General features: G+C 35.5%; 1 protein-coding gene across 6 annotated transcripts in view; it reads right to left on the reverse strand.

The window, feature by feature from the left end:
* The window catches only part of MICAL-like (protein), a 517823-nt gene that overhangs the window by 200137 nt on the left and 296226 nt on the right, over positions 1 to 21460 (reverse strand). For all 6 annotated transcript variants that reach the window (XM_073976324.1, XM_073976325.1, XM_073976328.1 and 3 more), the window contains one exon: positions 3040 to 3108. The gene's annotated coding sequence lies outside the window, so the exon portion shown is untranslated. The remainder of the gene's footprint in view (positions 1 to 3039; positions 3109 to 21460) is intronic.

Below are 21460 nucleotides of genomic sequence, written 5' to 3' on the forward strand. Positions count from 1 at the left end.
AATGCTCAAAATACCGAAAATCGGGAGGTACGGTTATAAGGGGGCCATACCACAACATGGACCTATGTTGACGATGTTTGGTGGAGATGTTTCATGTCCACTGAGAACTTCAAATGTCAAATTGCAGATAGTTCGCGTTACAAATTGTGGCTATAATTCTCAAAATACCGAAAATCGGGAGGTACCGTTGTATGGGGGCTATACCAAAACATGGACCTATGTTGACGATGTTTGGTGGAGATATTTCATGACCACTGAGAACTTCAAATGTCAAATTACAGCTAGTTCGGTTAAAAATTTTAACTAAAATGCTCAAAATACCGAAAATCGGGAGGTACGGTTATAGGGGGGCCATACCACAACATGGACCTATGTTGACGATGTTTGGTGGAGATGTTTCATGACCTCTGAGAACCTCAAATGGCAAATTACAGCTAGTTCGGGTAAAAATTGTAGCTAAAATTCTCAAAATACCAAAAATCAGGAGGTACCGATATATGGGGGCTATACCAAAACATGGACCTATATTGACGATGTTTCGTGGAGATATTTCATGACCACTGAGAACCTCAAATGTCAAATTGCAGATAGTTCGGTTACAAATTGTGGCTATAATTCTCAAAATACCGAAAATCGGGAGGTACCGTTGTATGGGGGCTATACCAAAACATGGACCTATGTTGACGATCTTTCGTGGAGATGTTTCATGACCACTGAAAACCTCAAATGGCAAATTACAGCTAGTTCGGTTAAAAATTGAGGCTAAAATTCTCAAAATAACGAAAATCAGGAGGTACCGATATATGGGGGCTATACCAAAACATGGACCTATATTGACGATGTTTCGTGGAGATGTTTCATGACCACTGATAACCTCAAATGTGAAATTACAGCTAGTTCGGTTAAAATGTTTAACTAAAATGCTCAAAATACCGAAAATCGGGAGGTACCGTTATATGGACACTATACCAAAACATGGACCTATGACCATATCCTTTGGGATATAAGTTTGTTGATCACTAGGAACCCTAAGTGCCAAATTACAGCTAATTCGGTCTGCAAATGTGGCGAATAACGTCAAAATACCTCAAATCCGGAGGTACCGTTATATGGGGGCTATACCAAAGAGTGGACCGATGTAGCCCATCTTCGAACTTGACCTGCCTATGGAAAAAAGACCCTCGGGTGCAAAATTTCAGCACTCTATCTCAATTATTGCGGACGCTAGAGTGATTACAACAGACGGACGGACAAACGGACATGGCTAGATCGTCATAGAATTTTATCCTGATCAAGAATATATATACTTTATAGGGTCGCAAATGATTAGTTCCATGTGTTACAAACAGAATGACAAACTTAATATACCATCCATACTATGGTGGAGTGTATAAAAAGCTCATACAAATCTTTAAAAAAAATCTGAGCATATTGTGAATTTTTGTTGCTTCTAAAAATCTTTAAAAAATCCACGTCTATTGTGAATTTTTTTGCTCCTAATAATCTTTAAGAACACCAGGTTTATTGTGCATTTTTATTGTTCATACAAATCTTTAAAAAAATCCGAGCTTATTGGGAATTTTTGTTGCTTCTAAAAATCTTTAAAAAATCCACGTCTACTGTGAATTTTTGTTGCTCCTAAAACCTATATAAAATCCACGTTCATTGTGAATTTTTGTTGCTCCTAAAAATCTTTGAACCAAATCTACGTTTACTGTCCCTAAAATTCTTTTTTTAAAGATTTTTTAAAAATTTTTTAATCCATGTTTATTGTGAACTTTGGTTTCTCCTAAAATTCTTTTGAAGAGGAGTTTATTTATATAACGTCAAATCGACTAAAAGCTAACTAGTTTACAATAACTTGTTTTAGCCGAGGTTGAAAGAAAAAGGCGTGGGTTTTATTAACAGAAAACCTCAACATTTATTAACTTAGAGGCTTGTCTTTGTTAAGGTTTTTGGTCGGAATATCTTAAAATTTGTCTTATTTTATAACACTTGTTTTATAATGACGAATTTGGTGTAAAATAATAAATACCATTTAAATGAAGGTGTTAAAAAGGAACAACTTACAAACAAAAGAATACGATGATTACCAAATTTAGAAAAGAAAATTTAGAGGCCATTAACACTATTAACACCATAAAGACTGTTCACATTAAACCCACGCCCAAACAAAAATTATAAAATATTCTTTAAGTTTTATCTAGTTTTTGTGTGGCACAAAAATAAAAAAAACTAAAGAATAGAAAGTCTTCAACAAATGTGAGTTTTTAAAAAAATGTTTAATTTTGTGAGATAGACCTAACAATTTGCGGTGTGTAAACACAATAAATTATTGGGCTTTGACGAAATATAAACAATTTGTATTTTCACGGATCTTCTTATGGCAAACAACCGGATTCCAATGATTACAGTGTATGTATTTTATTTTTAAATGTTATGTTAAAAAATAAATTTAAATACAATTAAACCATTACACCATCAATACTCGTATCTTCAAACCTAGTATGCCTTTACAGCAAATTCACTATTCTTTCTCTATTTTTTCTTAACTTTATCACAATAAATCACCTAGAAAACGTGACCATTTAGTGATATACCACACAACACATTATTGTGTAAACGTGTCGATTACTACACTTTGATCATTCTTCGCACAACACAGTTTCAATTACAAAGTGTCAAAGTGATTGTGGCGGCATTATTGCTACTGATTCTAGTAAAACACAAGCTGATTTTTTTCTTTCTCACTTTTTATAAATAATGTGTTGCGAAATAATTTCCGTTTTGTGTGGTAAATGTAATTACGATTACGATGTCTATTTCGATTATTTTTATTAAGAAATGAGTAATAACCAAAGTAGGTTGTTTTTTATCAAAATAGATTTTAAGGCGCACTCAAGTGTGGGCTGTTAAATTTTGGAAATGACATGAAATGATTATGCCACTCAATATTTATAGAGAAATTAAGAGCTTGCCTACGCACTGTTTTTTTTTTTTTTTTTTTTTTTTACAAATCATAAATTTAATAATACTTACCAAAATGATGAAATTCTTTATGTCAAACTATGATGATGATGACGACTGATGAATCAGTTGTTGTTATATCTGAAAGGTAATAAAAGAATAAAAAATAAATTAGATTACAAATAATACTTGTTACGTTCAACTTGTGTAAAATACCACATAAGGGAATTTTCACAATTACAAAAATAATTCTTTAAATTTCCATTGAATAGTGTGTAATTCTAGAAAGTATTACGGGGTTTTTTCTTATTACAATGCATCTTGAAACATTGGATTGAAATTGATTGATATGTATATTTAAATTTGTCAGAATAAACTTGTTGTTGTCAGGTATTAAAAACACCTGTTTTGAATGTATAATTTATTCTTGTTTTTAAATTGCAGCAGTTAGGGAGAGGTATTTAAATTAGAACCAGCGGGTGATTCAATGCTTAAATATGCAATTGGTGTTAAATAAATAAAAACAAAGGGCAAGTGAAACAAAACTTTTAGCTATTATAAATTACATATGATAACATTGGAAACTAAAATTCAGTTCTGCAATTGTACCGTAGCATTAAATTATGAATACATGCCCGAAATAAGGATAGGAACTTAAAATGTTATGCTATGGAGTTGGGCTCTCCCCATGATCTCAATAAACTATTTGTTTGCTTTTGCTACAAAATAAAAATAGACTATTTTCAAAATTTTTATTATTATTTTTGGGTGCGAAATAATTATAGATTCAGTTCAAATTTGGAGATTTACAATTATAAATTGGGAAACAACTTTTTACAAATCGAATGGTCAGTGTCCAAAACAAAAATATGGATTTAAATCATTTTTATTGGATAATTTTTTTATCAATTCGTGATATTATTTTATCGAAAGATAAAATTTTTAGTCAATATGTAATAATTATTATCAAGTAAAAAGAATATATTTTTATTTTTGCCTTATTATTAATTCTCTTTCGAGTTGAGCTGTTATGACCTAAGAGGTACATTGCAAAATTAGAAGTTTATCGAAGTCCCACACATAATCCAATCATTAAGCTACGTTTCACGGGTGGTTAAGTCCGATCATCATGCATATTAGGATTTTGTTTTAGGTGCTGACTAAGGCTAAGCTTGGTAACTATTATATCATACAGTCAGGGACAAAAGTTTACATACACCCCCTAAATCCCGGGTATTAGGGTTAGTAGTGATTTTTATGAAATTCCAAGTATGCAGTTTTATTTCGTCTCACTAATAAACAATATTTAATAGAACAAAAGTATATTCCATAATACAAATAACGGTACATTTTACAAAAACCTAAAAATGATGGGGACAAAAGTTTACATACACCCAAGGAAATATGCATATTGCCGTGCAATTTATGGAATTAACAGCAAAATGTATACATTTTATTGTTTTGGCGAATGCCTCTGGGTGTCTGAGATATATTTTAGAGAAAAGAAAATAATTTTTGAGGGTCAAATGCCGTTATTTAAGGTCAAACTTCTTGTTTAGCTTGTTAAAGCTGAACCTTGCTTAATTCTTTGCGTTTTTAGGTAAGGCACTTTAAAAAAACCACAAAATTAGTGTAAGATTACAAATGTTGAGACCCTAGAAAGCGTTGGAGTTGTTCTTGTGCAAAATATTACTTCTTGGACGTCGATAAATGCCCGCTTTTCATCAGATTTCTCAGGAAGTTAATAAATTCCGCGGAAGGGCTTGAATTGCCTTGTAATATGGTCTGATACAATCCTCTGGCATCAATTGCTGTTAATTCCTTAAATTGCGTGGCAATACGCATATTTCCTTGGGGTGTATGTAAACTTTTGTCCCCATAATTTTTAGGTTTTTGTAAAATTTACCCTTATTTGTATTATGGAATATACTTTTGTTCTATTAAATATTGTTTATTAGTGAGACGAAATAAAACTGCATACTTGGAATTTCATAAAAATCACTACTAACCCTAATATACGAGATTTAGGGGGTGTATGTAAACTTTTGTCCCTGACTGTATATGCAATTCATTTTGATAAATGCAAATTCGAAATTATGTTAGTGAATTGAAAATCCAAACTTCTCCTATTGTTCAACTTGGTAATCCCATTTTTCAATGTTCACAAATACTATGGTAAGTTTTATTCCTACGTCATTTGTATTTGCTCTTCTATATCCGAAGATTTTTTTAACATCAAGCGTAGACTTTTAGATCATAACAGCTCAACTCTAAAGAGAATTAATTAAAAAGAATATAATTTGATAAACGATTTTTATTAGTATAAGAAATATTTCATCGATTTTAAAAATGTATATTCAACAAAATTATTGTTTAATGGGGTCAACAAAATTTTTGATTTATTAAAATAATTTCGAACGAATACTACAATGTATTTTATCGACGATTGTAAACATTAACATTATTTCGTATAGATCGTGTTGACTGGGTTTGTTAGTCGAATAATTAGGTCCACTGTTTATGAAATTTCAAAAATAGCAGATTCCTGCACGGCATTGAGAAACCAAATTATTGATTTAAAGGAAGGAGTATTATTCAATAGGTTTTTTGTTTTATCAATATGTGATTTTATTTTATTGAATAAAATAATTTGAATTCAACAAAATATTTAGCCAATATGAAATATTTTTTATCAAATAAAAAGAAAATTTTTATTAATTTTCTCGTTTAGAGTTAAGCTTGATGATCGAACATTTTTTGCAAGTGAGAAAGGAAAGCCAAGGACTTGAACCCAATCCCGGCTGGGATTTGAACCCCCCGTCCTTGAAAACATATCAAAAATGTTGTCAAGGCGTGTTAGCGTTCAAAGCCAAAAACTCATAACTTCAAAGGCGGCGTAAAAATGGCGTTTGTCATGAAGAAATACATTTCAACGGCCAAACATCCGTGGATGTATAAAAACACATTTGCATTTGAAAAGTTCTAGGACAGATAAGTCGATACGTCTGAAGAGCTGCTCAACTAACAGCGAAACCAGGTCACGTAATTTGTTGACTGTGTGGGTTCAAGCTATTGGCTTTCCTTTTTCACTTGCAAAAAAAAATTCGATCATCAAGCCTAAGTCTAAACGAGAAAATTAATAAAAATCATTAAAAATGATCTTCACCTTAACAGGCAAAATTTCAAAAAATAAAAAGAAAATAATTTGATAAACAATTTTCAACCAATTTCGGGAATTTCATCGATTTAAAAAAACGTTATTCAACAAAATTATTGACTTATATGAAAATTACTTTATCAAAATAATGTTTAATTTTTAACGAATGTTTTTTTATCCACAAACAGTATGAACAATATTTTTATCGACTAAAAATCAATCAAAAATAAATTGGATTTTTTTTCATGAAATTGGTAATTTTGTTTGTAGGCAATTAAGGACCTCCACTCCTGTTTTTATTTTTTACAGACTGAGAGTATGTAGCTGTCGGTAAATCAGGCTAATTCCCTTTTTGCTTGTGTAAAGTATTTTTTTTTTTTGGGTGACGTAGGGGATGGAAGATACCAAGGAACGGTCCTGACCGCCTATAACATGGCAAAGTCCAGGATTTATCTTGGTCCCCCTCTCATCTCAAGTGGACACTGACCTCCCTGTGGTGTCACCTGGGGTGCCGCCTTTAACACCCGTTAAAGGTAGTGAGCTAACATGTGCCGCGCGTTCAACCATAAGAACGTTATAAACTTGGGTTTAGGCGTCGGATAAGTAACCCTCCCCTAGAAAAAACAGCCTACTATGAAAAAACGAAAGAAAAGAAAAACAAACCCCTCTAAAGTTGACGAACCCCGCAAACGTTTTAAAGAGCATGATCTGCGAATCTGCACCTGGAATGTTCGCACTCTTTATAGAGAAGGTGCAGTTTACGCATTGGCAGATATACTTGAAAAGTACAAGGCCGACATTACTGTCATACAGGAAATACGATGGAACGGGAAAGGCGTCACAACAACACCTAAAGGTGACGCACTGTATTATAGCTGCCAAAGCACGAGTTTGGCTGCGGATTTGTAGTTAGTCGGAGGTTAAAACACCTGGTCTCCAGCTTCACACCAGTGAATGAAAGACTTCCTACAATTCGAATAAAAGCAAAATTCTTCAACATCAGCTTTATTTGCGCTCATGCTCCCACTGAAGACAAGAAGAAGAAACTTATGACCGTTGCCCTGCCCATGACATTAAAATTATCCTAGGCGATTTTAATGCCAAAATTGGAAAGGAGAATATCTTTGGTCCAACAGTCGGGAAATTCAGCCTCCACAGTGAAACATCTGACAATGGTATGAGGCTGATAGACTTTGCAGCTGCAAGAAACATGGTAGTTAGCAGTACCAGATTTAAGCATCTCGATATTCATAAGGACACCTGGATGTCGCCAGATCAAAGAACAAGATATCAAATTGATCACGTTGTGATAGATGGAAGACATTCATCGAGCGTGTTGGATGTGCGTTCGTTCCGAGGAGCAAATATAGACTCGGACCACTACCTTGTTACAGCAAAGGTACGCCCCCGGTTAAATGTAGCAAACAAAGTACGAACAGACACAACACGAAAGTTAGACATCGGTAAGACTTCCACCAAGGAATCCATGGTATGATGAGGAGTGTCGTGCTGCCACCGAAGATAAAAATGCGGCATATAGGGCTACTTTGCAATCCGTAGCAACGCATAGCGCACGAGAGAGATATCGGGAGAAAAGGAGAGAGTAAAAACGTCTTTTCCGCAGGAAAAAGAGGGAGATGGAAAAGCGGGAGTTTGAAGAAATCGAGATGTAGAGGAGCCAGAATGAAGTCCGAAAATTCTAACAAAGAGCGAAGCATCAAACTGATTGATTTGGTACAGGCACCTCCTCCTGTAGAGACCAGCAAGGTAATTTGGTAACTGATACAGATAGTGTGCTAAGGACATGGAAAGAGCATTTTTCAAACCTGTTGGTATCCAGCGAAGACGACGAATATACCACAGATCCAATCCCAGAAGATCGTATTGAATGTATACCGCCCAGCCAAGATGAGGTAAAGAGAGCAATAAACCGGCTAAAGAATAATAAGGCAACAGGAGCCGATGGCTTACCAGCCGAGCTGTTCAAAATCGGAGGCGACACGCTGATATGGTGTATTCATCTCCATCTGGCAGGAAGAACGAGTACCCGACGATTGGAACCTGAGTATCCTGTGCCCCGTCCATAAGAAAGGAGATAAGACTGTATGCTCTAACTCTAGGGGCATAAGTCTACTCCCGATTGCCTACAAGATCGTGTCAGGGATATTGTGCGAACGACTAAAGCCTATGGTCAACGAGATAATTGGGCCATACCAATGCGGCTTTAGACCTGGCAAGTCCACCATTGACCAGATATTTACCCTGCGGCAAATCCTGGAAAGGACCCAAGAGATGTAGATCGACACCTACCCCATTTTTGTCGATTATAGAGCAGCCTTCGACAGCCCCTTATGTTCAAAGGTATTCCAGGCCATGTCGGAATTTGGTATCCCCGCAAAGCTCATTCGGCTTTGTAAAATGACTTTAACTGACACTCGATCTTCAGATAAAATAGGAAAGAACCTCTCCGAAGAATTTTGTACCAAAAGAGGTTTCAGGCAAGGAGACAGCCTCTTGTGTGATCTCTTCAATATCCTGCTGGAAAAGGTTATTCGAGAGCCAAACGTCAAAAGAAGTGGCACAATCTACTCCAGAGTGAGGCAGAGAACATTTTTGGTTCTCGCTTGTGCTCTCAATGAGCGTTAATTTGTTGTTGTTCACAACGTGTTAGCATCTACACAGGCTGTGAGCGATAACAAATTTACGCTCATTGAGAGCACATGGGCTCTCTTGTGAGTCACAATGCCTCCTCCTGATCTACACCAAGAGCCACATGTTACTTGCTTATGCTGATGGTATAGACATCATGGGACGATTAGTAAAAGAAGTAACAGATACCTTTATGAGGGTCGAAGGAGAATCTGCTAAAGTGGGTCTGGCGGTAAACGGCGGGAAGACTAAGTTGATGGTGTCGACGCGCAAAGCGTCCATAGAGATCGGGCCAACTGTTGACGTTGGTTCCTATAATTTTGAGGTAGTAAAAGACTTTGTCTACCTCGGCACCGCCGTAAACACAACTAACGACATCAGTTGTGAAATAAAAAGAAGAATTGTATTGGCTAACAGATGCTACTTTGGCTTAATTAAGCAGTTTAAAAACAAAGCCACATCTCGTCAAACAAAAATAACGCTTTACAAAACACTGACACTACCCGTGCTGATGTATGGTTCCGAAGCTTGGGTTCTTGCGCAAGCAGATAAGGCAGTGCTTGGTGTGTTTGAGAGAAAAATTCTTCGAAAGATCTACCGATCAATCTGCGTTGAACGACATCAATATAGTTAAACGTATCGAGATGCAGCGATTGCGTTGGCTAGGCCATATAAAAAGAATGAGCGATGATGAACCCGCTAAAAAGGCGTATAAATTCGGGCTACATGGCGGTGCACGCGGAATTGGCAGGCCAAAGAATAGATGGCACAAACAAGTGGATGAAGTGATGACAAGGCGCGGTATTCCAGAAAGCGAAGCACTAAACAGAGAGAATTGGAGATTTTTTCTTAGTTCGGTCTATGGAACAAATGTTCTGTAATGTGCCAGTTAAGTAAGTAAGTTTCAAAAAGAACATCCTTTAATTCCTTCTTTCTGATATGTTCATCATCATTAGCGAATGTTTTTTCATGGAAATTACATTCAGGTCGTACCAGAAATTATATGTATTTTGAAAATATACTCCAAAATGTATGTTTTTCCGTATTATTCAGTTTAATTCCTTTCCATTGTTACGCCATGTGGTGATTATGTAAATTCGAAGACTTTTCTGTTTGCTTTTCATTTCCTTCTAATGTTTTTTTTTTTTGTTTTCTTGTGGCATTATGCATGCATCTCAACATATCATCATTGTTTCACATTTTATAATAGTGTCATTTATTTCAACATTGTCTAAAGTGAAAGGAAAATCTTGGCTTATGAAAATAAAATTCAATCTAAATGTTTATCCTTAGAAACAATTGAAACCAACTACACCAGCCAGCAAACGGAAAGACAGACAAACGGACGGAGTAACATAACGAACGTCATGACTGTGAAATGATTTTTATTGTTTTAACGATTACCTCAGCAAAACTACAACATTTGAATGAATGGGATTGAAATTTCAGTCCACACAGCGGCAGTAGAGTTGGAATTGTGCAAATTGAACAAAACAACTCCTCTATAACATAATGCTAACTAACTGCGCTAACTTCTTATCTCATCTTTAAGTGTGGCAAAGAGTTCACAGTACGGCAGTGATGATGATGATGATGACGACGACGATGATGTTGATGACGGCGCTGGGGACACCATCAAGTGATCTTATGAAGTAAGCAGCAAAGCAGCAGTACAGTACATAATAGTAAAATTCCTAGGCTGCCAGATGTTATGGCAGCCCCTCCGATTATTTATGCTCAAGATTATGCCGCCGTTGTTGTCTGTCCGCCTGCCTGCCTATGGTGTAATGTTTTGTGTCGCGCGGAAAAGCTAAACAAACAAAAGACCTTTTCATTTCAAAACAAAAGAATTTCAAAAAACATTTCGTATTCGTTTTCATTTTCATTTAACCAACTGAACTTTATTTTCTTCTTGTTGTCTCGTCAGTTTTTCTCTCTCGGTGGTTGGTGCAAGGCAAAAATTTTGTAAAGTTCATTTGCCTAAAAAAATATCACTGGCATTTGTTTTTTTTCTTCTAGCTTTGGGTTTCCTACTCTGTTTCCAAAGTTAAGATCTATTGGTGGCGTACTTGTAGTTATATCTTTCCTTTGGCCACTTGTATGTCGGCGGCGGCGTTTGCATGGTCGGACGGACTGGCTGTTGTGTCCGTTTGCAAGTAAAAGTGAATGTTCAAAGGCATTTATCTGGAAAATAGTCAGGCAGGCGAATGTTGTTGTTGCCTTTATTGTCTATTCATATCGGAAAAGTGCTGCAGCAGTTTTTTTGCTTTTTATTTTATTTCTGTGGAGCTCACTGAACTCTGTCCATTAGATTGAGATTTGTCTGTCGTTCATTCGTTATTGGATGAAAGTAAGAGTTTCATTTGTTTTGCATTTTTTTTCGTTTTGTTTAGTTGCTGCTTTTTTTATTTTCTACTTCTCAAGATTTTTGTTGTATTTATGATATCACCACCACAAGTCCATCAGAGTTTTTTTTCGTTGTTGTTTATTCCTCTCCAGACTGTCTACCATGATCATCATACTTTAGTTGATTGCCACTACACTTCATCTGCACATCCCCCTACTACCCATTCATGACAATTTGGCATATTGATTGAGTATGGGGGAATATTAGGGTGTTCAAACTAGGAAAGTGGTGATAATTACTTAAAACACGCTGCAAATATTTTAATTTTTTTAAATCCAACAAAAATTGTATCGATTGATTCTAAAACCGAGAAGTCTAACAGTGGAAAATTGTGGTATCAAAAACTCAAATTATGTATAAAACGACTTATGTCACTTTCTCTGAAACCAACCTTTTTAAATGCTCCTTATACCGTCAAAAAAATTACTTCATATTTTGCTACATTCAAATAATTTTAGTGTTTAATTGAATGATAACTAAATATTCAATACACCCTAATATTCTTACTTCCCAACAATCATCATCATCATCATATGAAGTCTCAAGTATGTTTGTTATTTATGTTAAACTCATATTGAAGTTTATGTTTGACTTTTGAAGTCATGATCGAATGCGATTACTTTGTTTATAGGCACTTTTCTTTGTTAAATGATCATTGAACTCGGTATTGCTTTTACTTTAAAGTTTTTATTTATTTATTTGAAAGCAATTTGTTTCATTTTATGTTTACAAGCAATGTAGGGATTTGTTGATTCGAAATATACAAAATACCATTTCGAATTTTTATTTAGTCTATCCATTTTTCAAGTCTGTTAAAAACGATTTTTTATATTTCCCAAGAACCAACTACGACTTCATAATCGGTTTTAAAAGTTTTGCCATATGTTGCCTCAAAAAATGGTAATTTACACAGGATTATGGTTTAGGGAATGGCTTGAAAACTAGGCCCAGCGTACGTAAAAATACATTAAATAACATTTCCAATCGTTTCGTTTTGTATTTTCCATAGGAACAATACAAAACGAAACATAACCCACGTTGGCCGAGCTCACAGTTTAGTTTTGTTTACATTCGTGAGTGCGAACAAAACGAAAAGCGAAAAATACTCAACTCCACAAGAGCAGATAGAAAACGGAATAGTACTAAACTCATGTGAATAAATCAAAAACGTTTGGTGGTTGATAAAATTCACTGTGGTATGTTGATGCTAACTTATAGGGTTGTTAATCAATCACATGTGTGTGTGTGCCTGAGTGTGTCATTGACCATAACGCACAGCAAACGCTTGCCAAACATTCTTTTTGTTTGGGTGGTGAATGAAACAACTCGGCAAAGCATAGCCGAACTACATTTCAGCAAATCGTACAGTTTTCATCTTTTTACATTGAAAAGTTTGTGGTTTTGTTTTGGTTGTGAGAATGAAACGTTTCAGAGAAGCTGAAAAGTTTGTGGATTTGTGTGATTGGTACGGGAATCATTTTGTTTGTTTCCGTTCATTGGTTCACACACACTATTTGGAATGCTTTTCCAAGCTTTTTTGGTTTCAGAGTAAAGATCATCAACATTTTTTTATTTTAAGTAGGGTCACTTTCGATTTTCCAATTTGCCATAAGTTCTCAATAGGATTGAGATCAGGACTAGAGGATGGTCATTCCAGAACTCTTACGGAATTTTCTATAAACCATTGCTTCACGTGACGAGAGGCATGCTTGGGATCGTTATCCTGCTGAAAGATCACTTTCGATTTTCCAATTTGCCATAAGTTCTCAATAGGATTGAGATCAGGACTAGAGGATGGTCATTCCAGAACTCTCACGGAATTTTCAATAAACCATTGCTTCACGTGACGAGAGGCATGCTTCGGATCGTTATCCTGCTGAAAGATCCATGTTATAGGCATATTTTCGTCAACATATGGTAACATTGTATCGTTAAGGATTCTTGCATACTTTAATTGATCCATAGTACCCTCAATCTTGTGTAATGGTCCGACACCACGTGCATAATGGATCCACCCGCGTGTTTAAGAGTAGCACGGGTATATTTTGAATTGTACTCAGTGCACTTATGGCGACGAAAATATTTTTCCCCATCTGGGGAGACTCTATTGATCTTCGTCTCATCTGAAAATAATACCCGTTTCCATTCTTCAGATGTCCAATGACGGTACTTTTGTGCAAATTGCAAACGCAGCTTTCTGTTTCGTTCTGACAGTAATGGCTTCTTCCGAGAAATTCGTCCAAAGAGTCCAGCTTCTCTTAAACGACGTATTGGAGTGTCTACTGATGGTTGCGTTGCATGTTCACAAAAAACTGTCACCCGAATCTCGTTTGCAGATTTATGGGAATGTTTCTTTGATTCTCGGAATATTTGCATATCTTCTCGCGCTGTCGTTATTCTGCTTCTTTGTTTACGCGGCAATTTTTCTGTCGTAGAATTCGTCTTAAAATAACGAATGGCGTTGTGCACCATGGTTTTGGACACTTTTAAAGCAGATGCTATCTCTCTGCATGTCCCTCCATCACGATGCATTTGCACTATGATCTTCCTAGTACTGACGTCACAAGATTTATTTCTACCCATAATTAACGATTGTATTTTTATTCGGCAAACTGTGTAATAACTAAGCGTTAATAACTGTATTGATATTAAAAAAAAAAATAACCAACCTGATTAAATAATATAGCAGAACTATTGACCGTCCTTAATTGGGCATCATTTGATTCCAGATGCCGATTTCTAGCTGATGATTTCAACTTTGAGGAAAATGTGTTTTATTTTACAACTAAGGAGAAGCGTTCAAAGACGTTTATATATTTTTTTTGTTTTTGAAAGTGTGACTTTTTATAAATTATTTCATTCAGTTTTTATATTAAAGTCGGTTATGTATTTCTTTGGAATTTTTTATGTACCTATGTGTCTGCTGTGTTTTTGCTTTTTTTCTGTGCCTTTCAATAAAACACCACCATTTATAAATATGCTGAGAGCAAGAGAGCATACAATGTGGTTCATTTTAACACTTACGCTCCCTTGCTCTCAGGAAGCGCCCACTAGTACATGTGTTTGTTTTTCTTTTGTGGCCTTTGGGTTTGTAATTGTTTGAACCCAAACAAATATTTGTTTGCACCCAAACATATAATCTGTTTGCAGGACCCAAACATATGTTATGTTTGGGACTGATTGCAAACAAATGTATGTTTGGGACATATGTTAGAGAGGTATTTTGTTTTCCTCCGCGTAGGTCTCATATCATTGGGCTAGTATGAATCGGGGTGCAATCATTGATATGACAGAAGTCTCCCTTGTCCAGCCTGGGATGTTTGTGGAACAGTTATATTATCAATTTATCAATTTTCATCAATCAAATTTGTCAATGAATTCAAGGGCCTTCTTCTAATTGACTTTGGACTGGCTTACTGTCGCATTGCTTAGATTATTATTTGTCTTTTTTGCAGATTTAAAGATTACAGAACTACCACGAGTGACAATTAAAATTTTCCGCTTTATAACATCCTTATTCTAGAATTGTGAGATGATTATTGTTGCCTTGTGGTGTCACCCGTCACCACAATTTTGGAATATTTCTTCTGACATCACCACCAAACCTTCTATAATTTTTTCAATGGATTCAATAGCATTTTAAGCGCTAAAAATAATGGGTTTGTTTTATGAAGCATCAAATTTTGGGTTATTTTGTTAAATCTTTATTTATTCCCTAATGAAACTTTGGATAATATTTTCTGGGTTTTAATTCCCCACTAAATATTTAAAATAGTAAATTCATACTTTAATTTTTATAATATCCCAATATCGGTGTAATAGTACGTTTATATATAACCGGATTTAAAAAACCCACTGGGTTTTAAATGTCAATTCCATTGCTTATATTTCAAATAAATCCTCAAAAAGAAGGTTAACCCTGCAAAAGGCTGTAATATAAACATGGCCTAATATTGTATTTCAAAAATTTTTTGAAAGGTGTAAAGTTCATTTAGAGGCCGTAGACATGGTGACATGTCATTGTTAAAGGGTGATGTTTGAATAGTTACAGCTCTTCGGTAATCGGAGCTTTTGCTGCACAGGGTCTTTTAATATTTTATTAAAACCACTTTCATTTATTAGTGGGGAAAATTTGACATTCTTCACCAAGAAGTAGGGCAGGAAAACCAAGAGTTTCAGAACTTTCCACAGATCTTGATCAGTGACACGCGTGACACGAAATACACCATCAATCACTATTTTGAACGACTTAAATCATGTTCAACGATATACAGTTTGTCATAATTTTTGTTGATAATTTGTTCCATCCACGAAAACGAACATTTTTTATTCAAAATCAAGTTATGAAAAATAGCAGGTGATTGTGATTAAAATGTCAGGTGGTTGCCAAAATTAGTGGGTCGTTTTCTTGAAGTTTTTTTTTATTTGTGATGATGACTAATATTTTTAACAGATAAAAAAGTAAGGAAAATCATACATTGCTCACCAAAGGGTAAGGCAGCAAAGTCTACAGTTGTGCATCTTTCCACAGATCTTCATCAAGGGCATGCGTGACACGAAATACACCATCAATCAGGTGCTTCGTGTCACGATATGCTAATTTCTTAGCGTAAAAATGTCAAAACGGTCCGAGAGGTGGTCTTAAACTGTACTCTTGCGAAAAATTTTAAAATTTTGTTTGGGGTGTACGCGAAGGAATGGAACGATAGTGAATCTATATTTATATTTAGTGTTATCGGATCAATCCAAACAGGGCTAAATTGGCTCGAATCCATACATATATAAAGTAGACAAATTTTTGTATGTTTGTTTGAAGTTTATGGACTCAAAAACCGCTGAACCGATCTTCCTGAAATTTACAGGGTATATCACCACATGGCCTGGAAGTAACATAGGCTATAAAAAGTTTTGAAATTTCGCCCTGATTCGGAGATATAGCATCAGAATCGGAAGTACCTCCAAAAAATTTAGATTTTGTATGCAAATATCTATAGAACGGTTATACAGGGATACAGACTCCAAATTCGGAATGTGTGACGGAATTAAGGCTACAAATAAATGTCCCAAGATATATCGAAATCGGTTCAGATTTGGATATAGCTCCCATATATATTTTCGTCCGATTACGTGCATTTGATGCATCAAAGACTCTATATATGCCCGATTTCAATGAAAATTGAAATGTGTGACGGAATTTGGCCTACAACTAAATGTGCCAAAATATATTTTCGTCCGATTACGTGTATTTGATGCAACAAAGACTCTATATATGCCCGATTTCAATGAAATTTAGAATGTGTGACGGAATATGGCCTAGAAATATATGTACCAAAAGTTATCGAAATCGGTTCAGATTTGGATAAAGCTCTCATATATATTTTCGTCCGATTTCACGTACTTAATGCACCAAACACGCTTTCTCCAAATTTTGAATGTGTGAATGAATTTGGTCTAGAAATAAATTTGACAAGTTATATTGAAATCGGTTCAGATTTGGATATAGCTCCCATATATATTTTCGGTCGATTTCATGTATTTTACGTACCAAACACGCTATGTATATCCAATTTCAATGAAATTTAGAATGTTTGACGGAATTGGGTCTAGAAATAAATTCCACCAAATTAAATTGAAATCGGTTCAGATTTGGATATAGCTCCCATATATATTTTCGTCCGATTTCATGTATTTGATGTACCAAACATGCTATATACCCGATTTTAATTAAATTTGGAAGAAAATATGCCTATAAACACATGTGTCAAACTATGTTATACCTTAGTCTGGGTAGCGAAGAGCACCGGGTTCAGCTGGTATACAATAAAAGCTACTTTATAGATTCGCTGACAACTTCCATATTCCCTAAAATCGATATTTATTATTGCGAAATCCGAAACCCCAAATAAAAGTGAACTAATTTGTGAAAATGAAAACAAAATAAAACACACAAATAACAGCTGACACACCAAAATTATAACAAAAAGTCATTGTCTTCATGTTTCTGATTTCCTACTTTGGCTGTGAATAAAAGAAAAAAAACTAAAACAAAGTATAAAGTCTACCCCAAATAGAAAAATGAAGAAGAAGATTCACCCAAGACCCGATAAACAAGCATAGGCTTTTGTAAGCGAATTTTCCCCCTGATAGTTGTCGCATTGCATTGTGTGCCTGTGGCCACAATCAGCAACAGAAGAGGCACCAACGAAACCAACCAAACGACGAAAGAAGCAACAATTATCAGCGGCAGCAGCAGTAACTACACGTCGTACTGTAGTTTAAAACGAGACAAAAAAAAACGCCAACAAAAATATCGTAGAGCAACAAAACAACCAGTTTCAGTTTGTGATTAAATGTAGGCCAAAATACTCTACTCTAGTGTTATTGTTGTCGTTGTTGATATTTACTGCCTGCCGCTGCTGCCGCTAATGTTTGTCGTCATCATTGCTATTATTATTGTTGTCTTCATAGTTGCAAGTCAACAGCAACGACGACGAAGAAGAAGGAAAAATAAATTCAAGTAGTTATAGTTAAACGTACTGTCATGACATTACAGTCTAGTCTGCATATATGCAATGAATCTTAGTTAATATGAAAATGACATTTATAAAGGAGGAAACCAGAATCATCTCCGATTTGACAAGGAGACACTTCACATATATCATTGAGTGTAGTCCGTAGGGTTGGGCAAATCTAGTTCAAAACCATTCCAAAAAGCTACGAAAACGATACAATCAATGTTCGTCTTCTTTCCTTCTAAATACTTCCGAGACAAATATAATAAAATGAATCTTTTAATAAATTCAAAAGAATCTCGTTTTTCGGTTGGATGAATTAGATAGTTCCGCAACTACACAACTCTAGTAGTCCTATTCTTATTTATAATTCAATGAAGGGGGACCTCCTTTTTCGCTTAGGAGAAGAAGAAGTGGAATAAATCTCAATTTTGTCTTATTTAAATGCTATTATTATATTTTAGAACTGAACCAAGATCTCAAGATGTCAAACTAAATCTACTTATTTAGATTTTGTTGCTTTCATATTCTGACTCGACTGTATAAAAGATACTTACATATTTATAATCGCACGTACAATAACAATTACATATCGCGTACGTAACTATATGCCAAAGTGGCAGAGGAAGACAAAGACAGAGATCTAAAGTAAACGCAAACTTAGTAAAATGATAACGAATGCAGAACGTAACAAACAACGTTTAATAAATTCACTTAAATCTGAAGTGAACAACCTTATCATAACAATTATTATCTTCATTTGACATATCAGGTAGTAATTTCAAATTAAATTGTCTATTTTAGTAGACAATTTAAATATTCATAATTCTAAAGAATTATAAAAATAACATTCTTAAAGTGTTATTATCAGTTGATGTCAGCAGAAATTTTAATAGGAAGTTTTTAGTTTAAATCACTCAGATAATATCCATATCAAGAAATGGAAAATCTTTCACATGACACTGTTTTGGATAAATAGACAATTTTTTAAGTGTGGTTGTTATTCTATTGTGAACATAACATTAAATATTTTCAATATAATGAGGGGCGATGGAGTTCACACAAACTAAAATAAGATATGAATTTTATTGTTGCAAACCAAAAATAGATGATGGTAAAAACGTGGCATGCTTTTATGTATTTAAATATCAGCAGGTTTTCGTCTGAATTTTCGGTCAGAGAAAACGTCAACAAGGCCATGTGACTTTCGGTCAGTGTTCGGACCGAGTGTTTCTTCGGATGTTGGTTTACTGGGAAGTTGTACTCTAAATTGACACAATTGCATGAAAACCTTACACATAGGGATGAAATTAAAGTACCGAGGACATTTCAGCCACACTGTCGTAACAGCAAGAGTGACTTTAATCAACATTTGGACCTTAACAGAAGAAGCTACACCAACTAGCATGTTTATTGAACAAAATGAGGATTTATTTAATATTTATTTGTTAAAATTTGAGCCAATGAGCCACCCATAAAAAGGGGATAGCCAATCCCCGTCTTAACAAGTAAGAAATTATCAGTCGGTTTTGCCTACAGAGATATACCCTCAGCCTATGTTAATTGAAACGTTTAACTTTTGTGGGGGAGGTACCCTAAGGAGAGGACCGATATGGACCATTTTATTAGTTAAACTTAATTTGGACAAACTATTAAGAGATCCAAAGTTTGGACCAAATTGGTTGCCCCGTTCAAGAGATATCTTGCATACAATTTTTATGACATTTTGATAAATATTGGGGGGAAGTTGTGGAGCGGTATTGCTCATCTTCGAACTGATACTAAGTCGGGACAAAATATGACGAAGGCCAAATTTTGGACCAAATCGTTTGATCAGTTCGAGAGTTATCGTGCTCTCCAACCACTACATATGGTGCAATATGGTTTTTTTGGCATCATTCAGGCTGTTTTCTGAAAAAGTATGGACTTACCCCAAAAAAAAACTTTTACCTTGCAATGGAGGCAGCAAATGCAAGTTGCTTCAACAAAAATCAATGTGATTCGAGAGCAGGCTTTATGAACTTATCTGCAATTTTGTGTGGGAGGTACCCGAATGAGAGGACAAATATAGTCCATATTCGAACCTGATCTATATCTGGTAGATATATAAGGATGTGTAAAGTGTGAACCAAATCGGTCACTCCCTTCAAGAGTTATCGTGCGCAAAATTTTTCCGAACATTTTTGGACTTTTGTGGGGGAGGTACCTGAAGGAGTGGACCGATATGGCTCATTTTCGAATTAAAGTAAGTTTGGACAAAATATTACGAAGGCAAATATTAGACCGAATCGGCAGATTCGTTCGAGAGTTAACTGGCGCTCCAACAACTACACACTGTGCCAAAGGAGTTTTTTGCACCTTTCGGGCTATTTTCTCAGGAAGAATGGACTTGCCCCTGATGAAACTTTTAATGTGGTATGGGGGGCAGTGAGTACAAGTTGTTACAGCAAAAATCAAAGCGATTCAAGAGCTGGTCCTAAACTGAACTTTTCCGAAATTTTGTTTGGGAGGTACCCGAAGAAGTGGACCTATTGATTCCATATTGGAACCTTATCTATGTCTGTTAGAAACTTTACGATGTCCAAAGTATGGACCAAATCGGTCACTCCCCTCAAGAGTTATCATGGGCACATATTTTCCGAACATTTTCGAACTTTTGTGGGGGAGGTACCGTAAGGGGTGGCCCGATATAACCCATCTTCGAACTTAAACTAAGTTTGGGCAAAATATTACGATACCCAAAATTTGGTTCGAATCGGTGGATCCATTCGAGAGTTATCGTGCGTTCCAGCCAGCCAGACTGACGGACGGACATTGCTGAATCAACTCCAAATTGTCTGAAACACATTTTGTCCAAAAATACTTGGGGTCTAGAACCATTATTTCGATGAGGCACATTTTGCCCGTATGAAATTTTATATACCCTCGTTAGCATAAATGCTGAGGGTATAAAAAGGCCATTGAATTCATTGAAAAAATTAATGGAAGGGTTGATGATAATATGAGAAGAATTACTATCGAAAACTGCGACATAGACATCGTTCAAATTCTGCAATGAGACAGTAAGCCAATCAAACGCTTGAAAAACCCATTGAATTCACTGAAAAAAATTTTTTGATGAAAGGGTTGACGGTGATGTCAGAAGAAATGTTCCAAAATTGTGGTGACGTACTTACTTAGCTGGCCTATTACAGGACATTTGTTCTATAAGCCGAACTAAGAAAAGATCTCCAATTCTCTCTATTTGTTGCTTCGCTCTCCGGAATGCCAGTTCTGCGTGTACCGCCATGTGACCCGTATTTATACGCCTTTTTAGCAGGTTCATCATCGCTCATTCTTTTGATATGGCCTAGCCAACGCAATCGTTGCATCTCGATACGTTTATCTATACTGATGTCGTTGTGTAGCAGATACAGCTCGTGGTTCATACGACGTCGATATTCACCATCAACGCAGATTGGTCCATAGATCTTTCGAAGAATTTTTCTCTCAAACACACCAAGCACTGCTTTGTCCGATTGTGCAAATACCCATGCTTCGAAGCCATACATCACCACGGATAGTATCAGTGTTTTTTAAAGTGTTACTTTTGTTTGACGAGATGTGGCTTTGTTTTCAAACTGCTTACTTAAGCCAAAGTAGCATCTGTTAGCCAATCTAATTCTTCTTTTTATTTCACAACTGATGTCGTTTGTTGTGTTTACGGCGGTGCTGAGGTATACAAAGTCTCTTACTACCTCAAAATTATAGGAACCAACTTCAACAGTT

The sequence above is a fragment of the Musca autumnalis genome, unplaced genomic scaffold (genome assembly GCF_047663935.1).
Source record: "Musca autumnalis isolate F117 unplaced genomic scaffold, ASM4766393v1 scaffold_3, whole genome shotgun sequence".
Lineage (NCBI taxonomy): Eukaryota > Metazoa > Arthropoda > Insecta > Diptera > Muscidae > Musca > Musca autumnalis.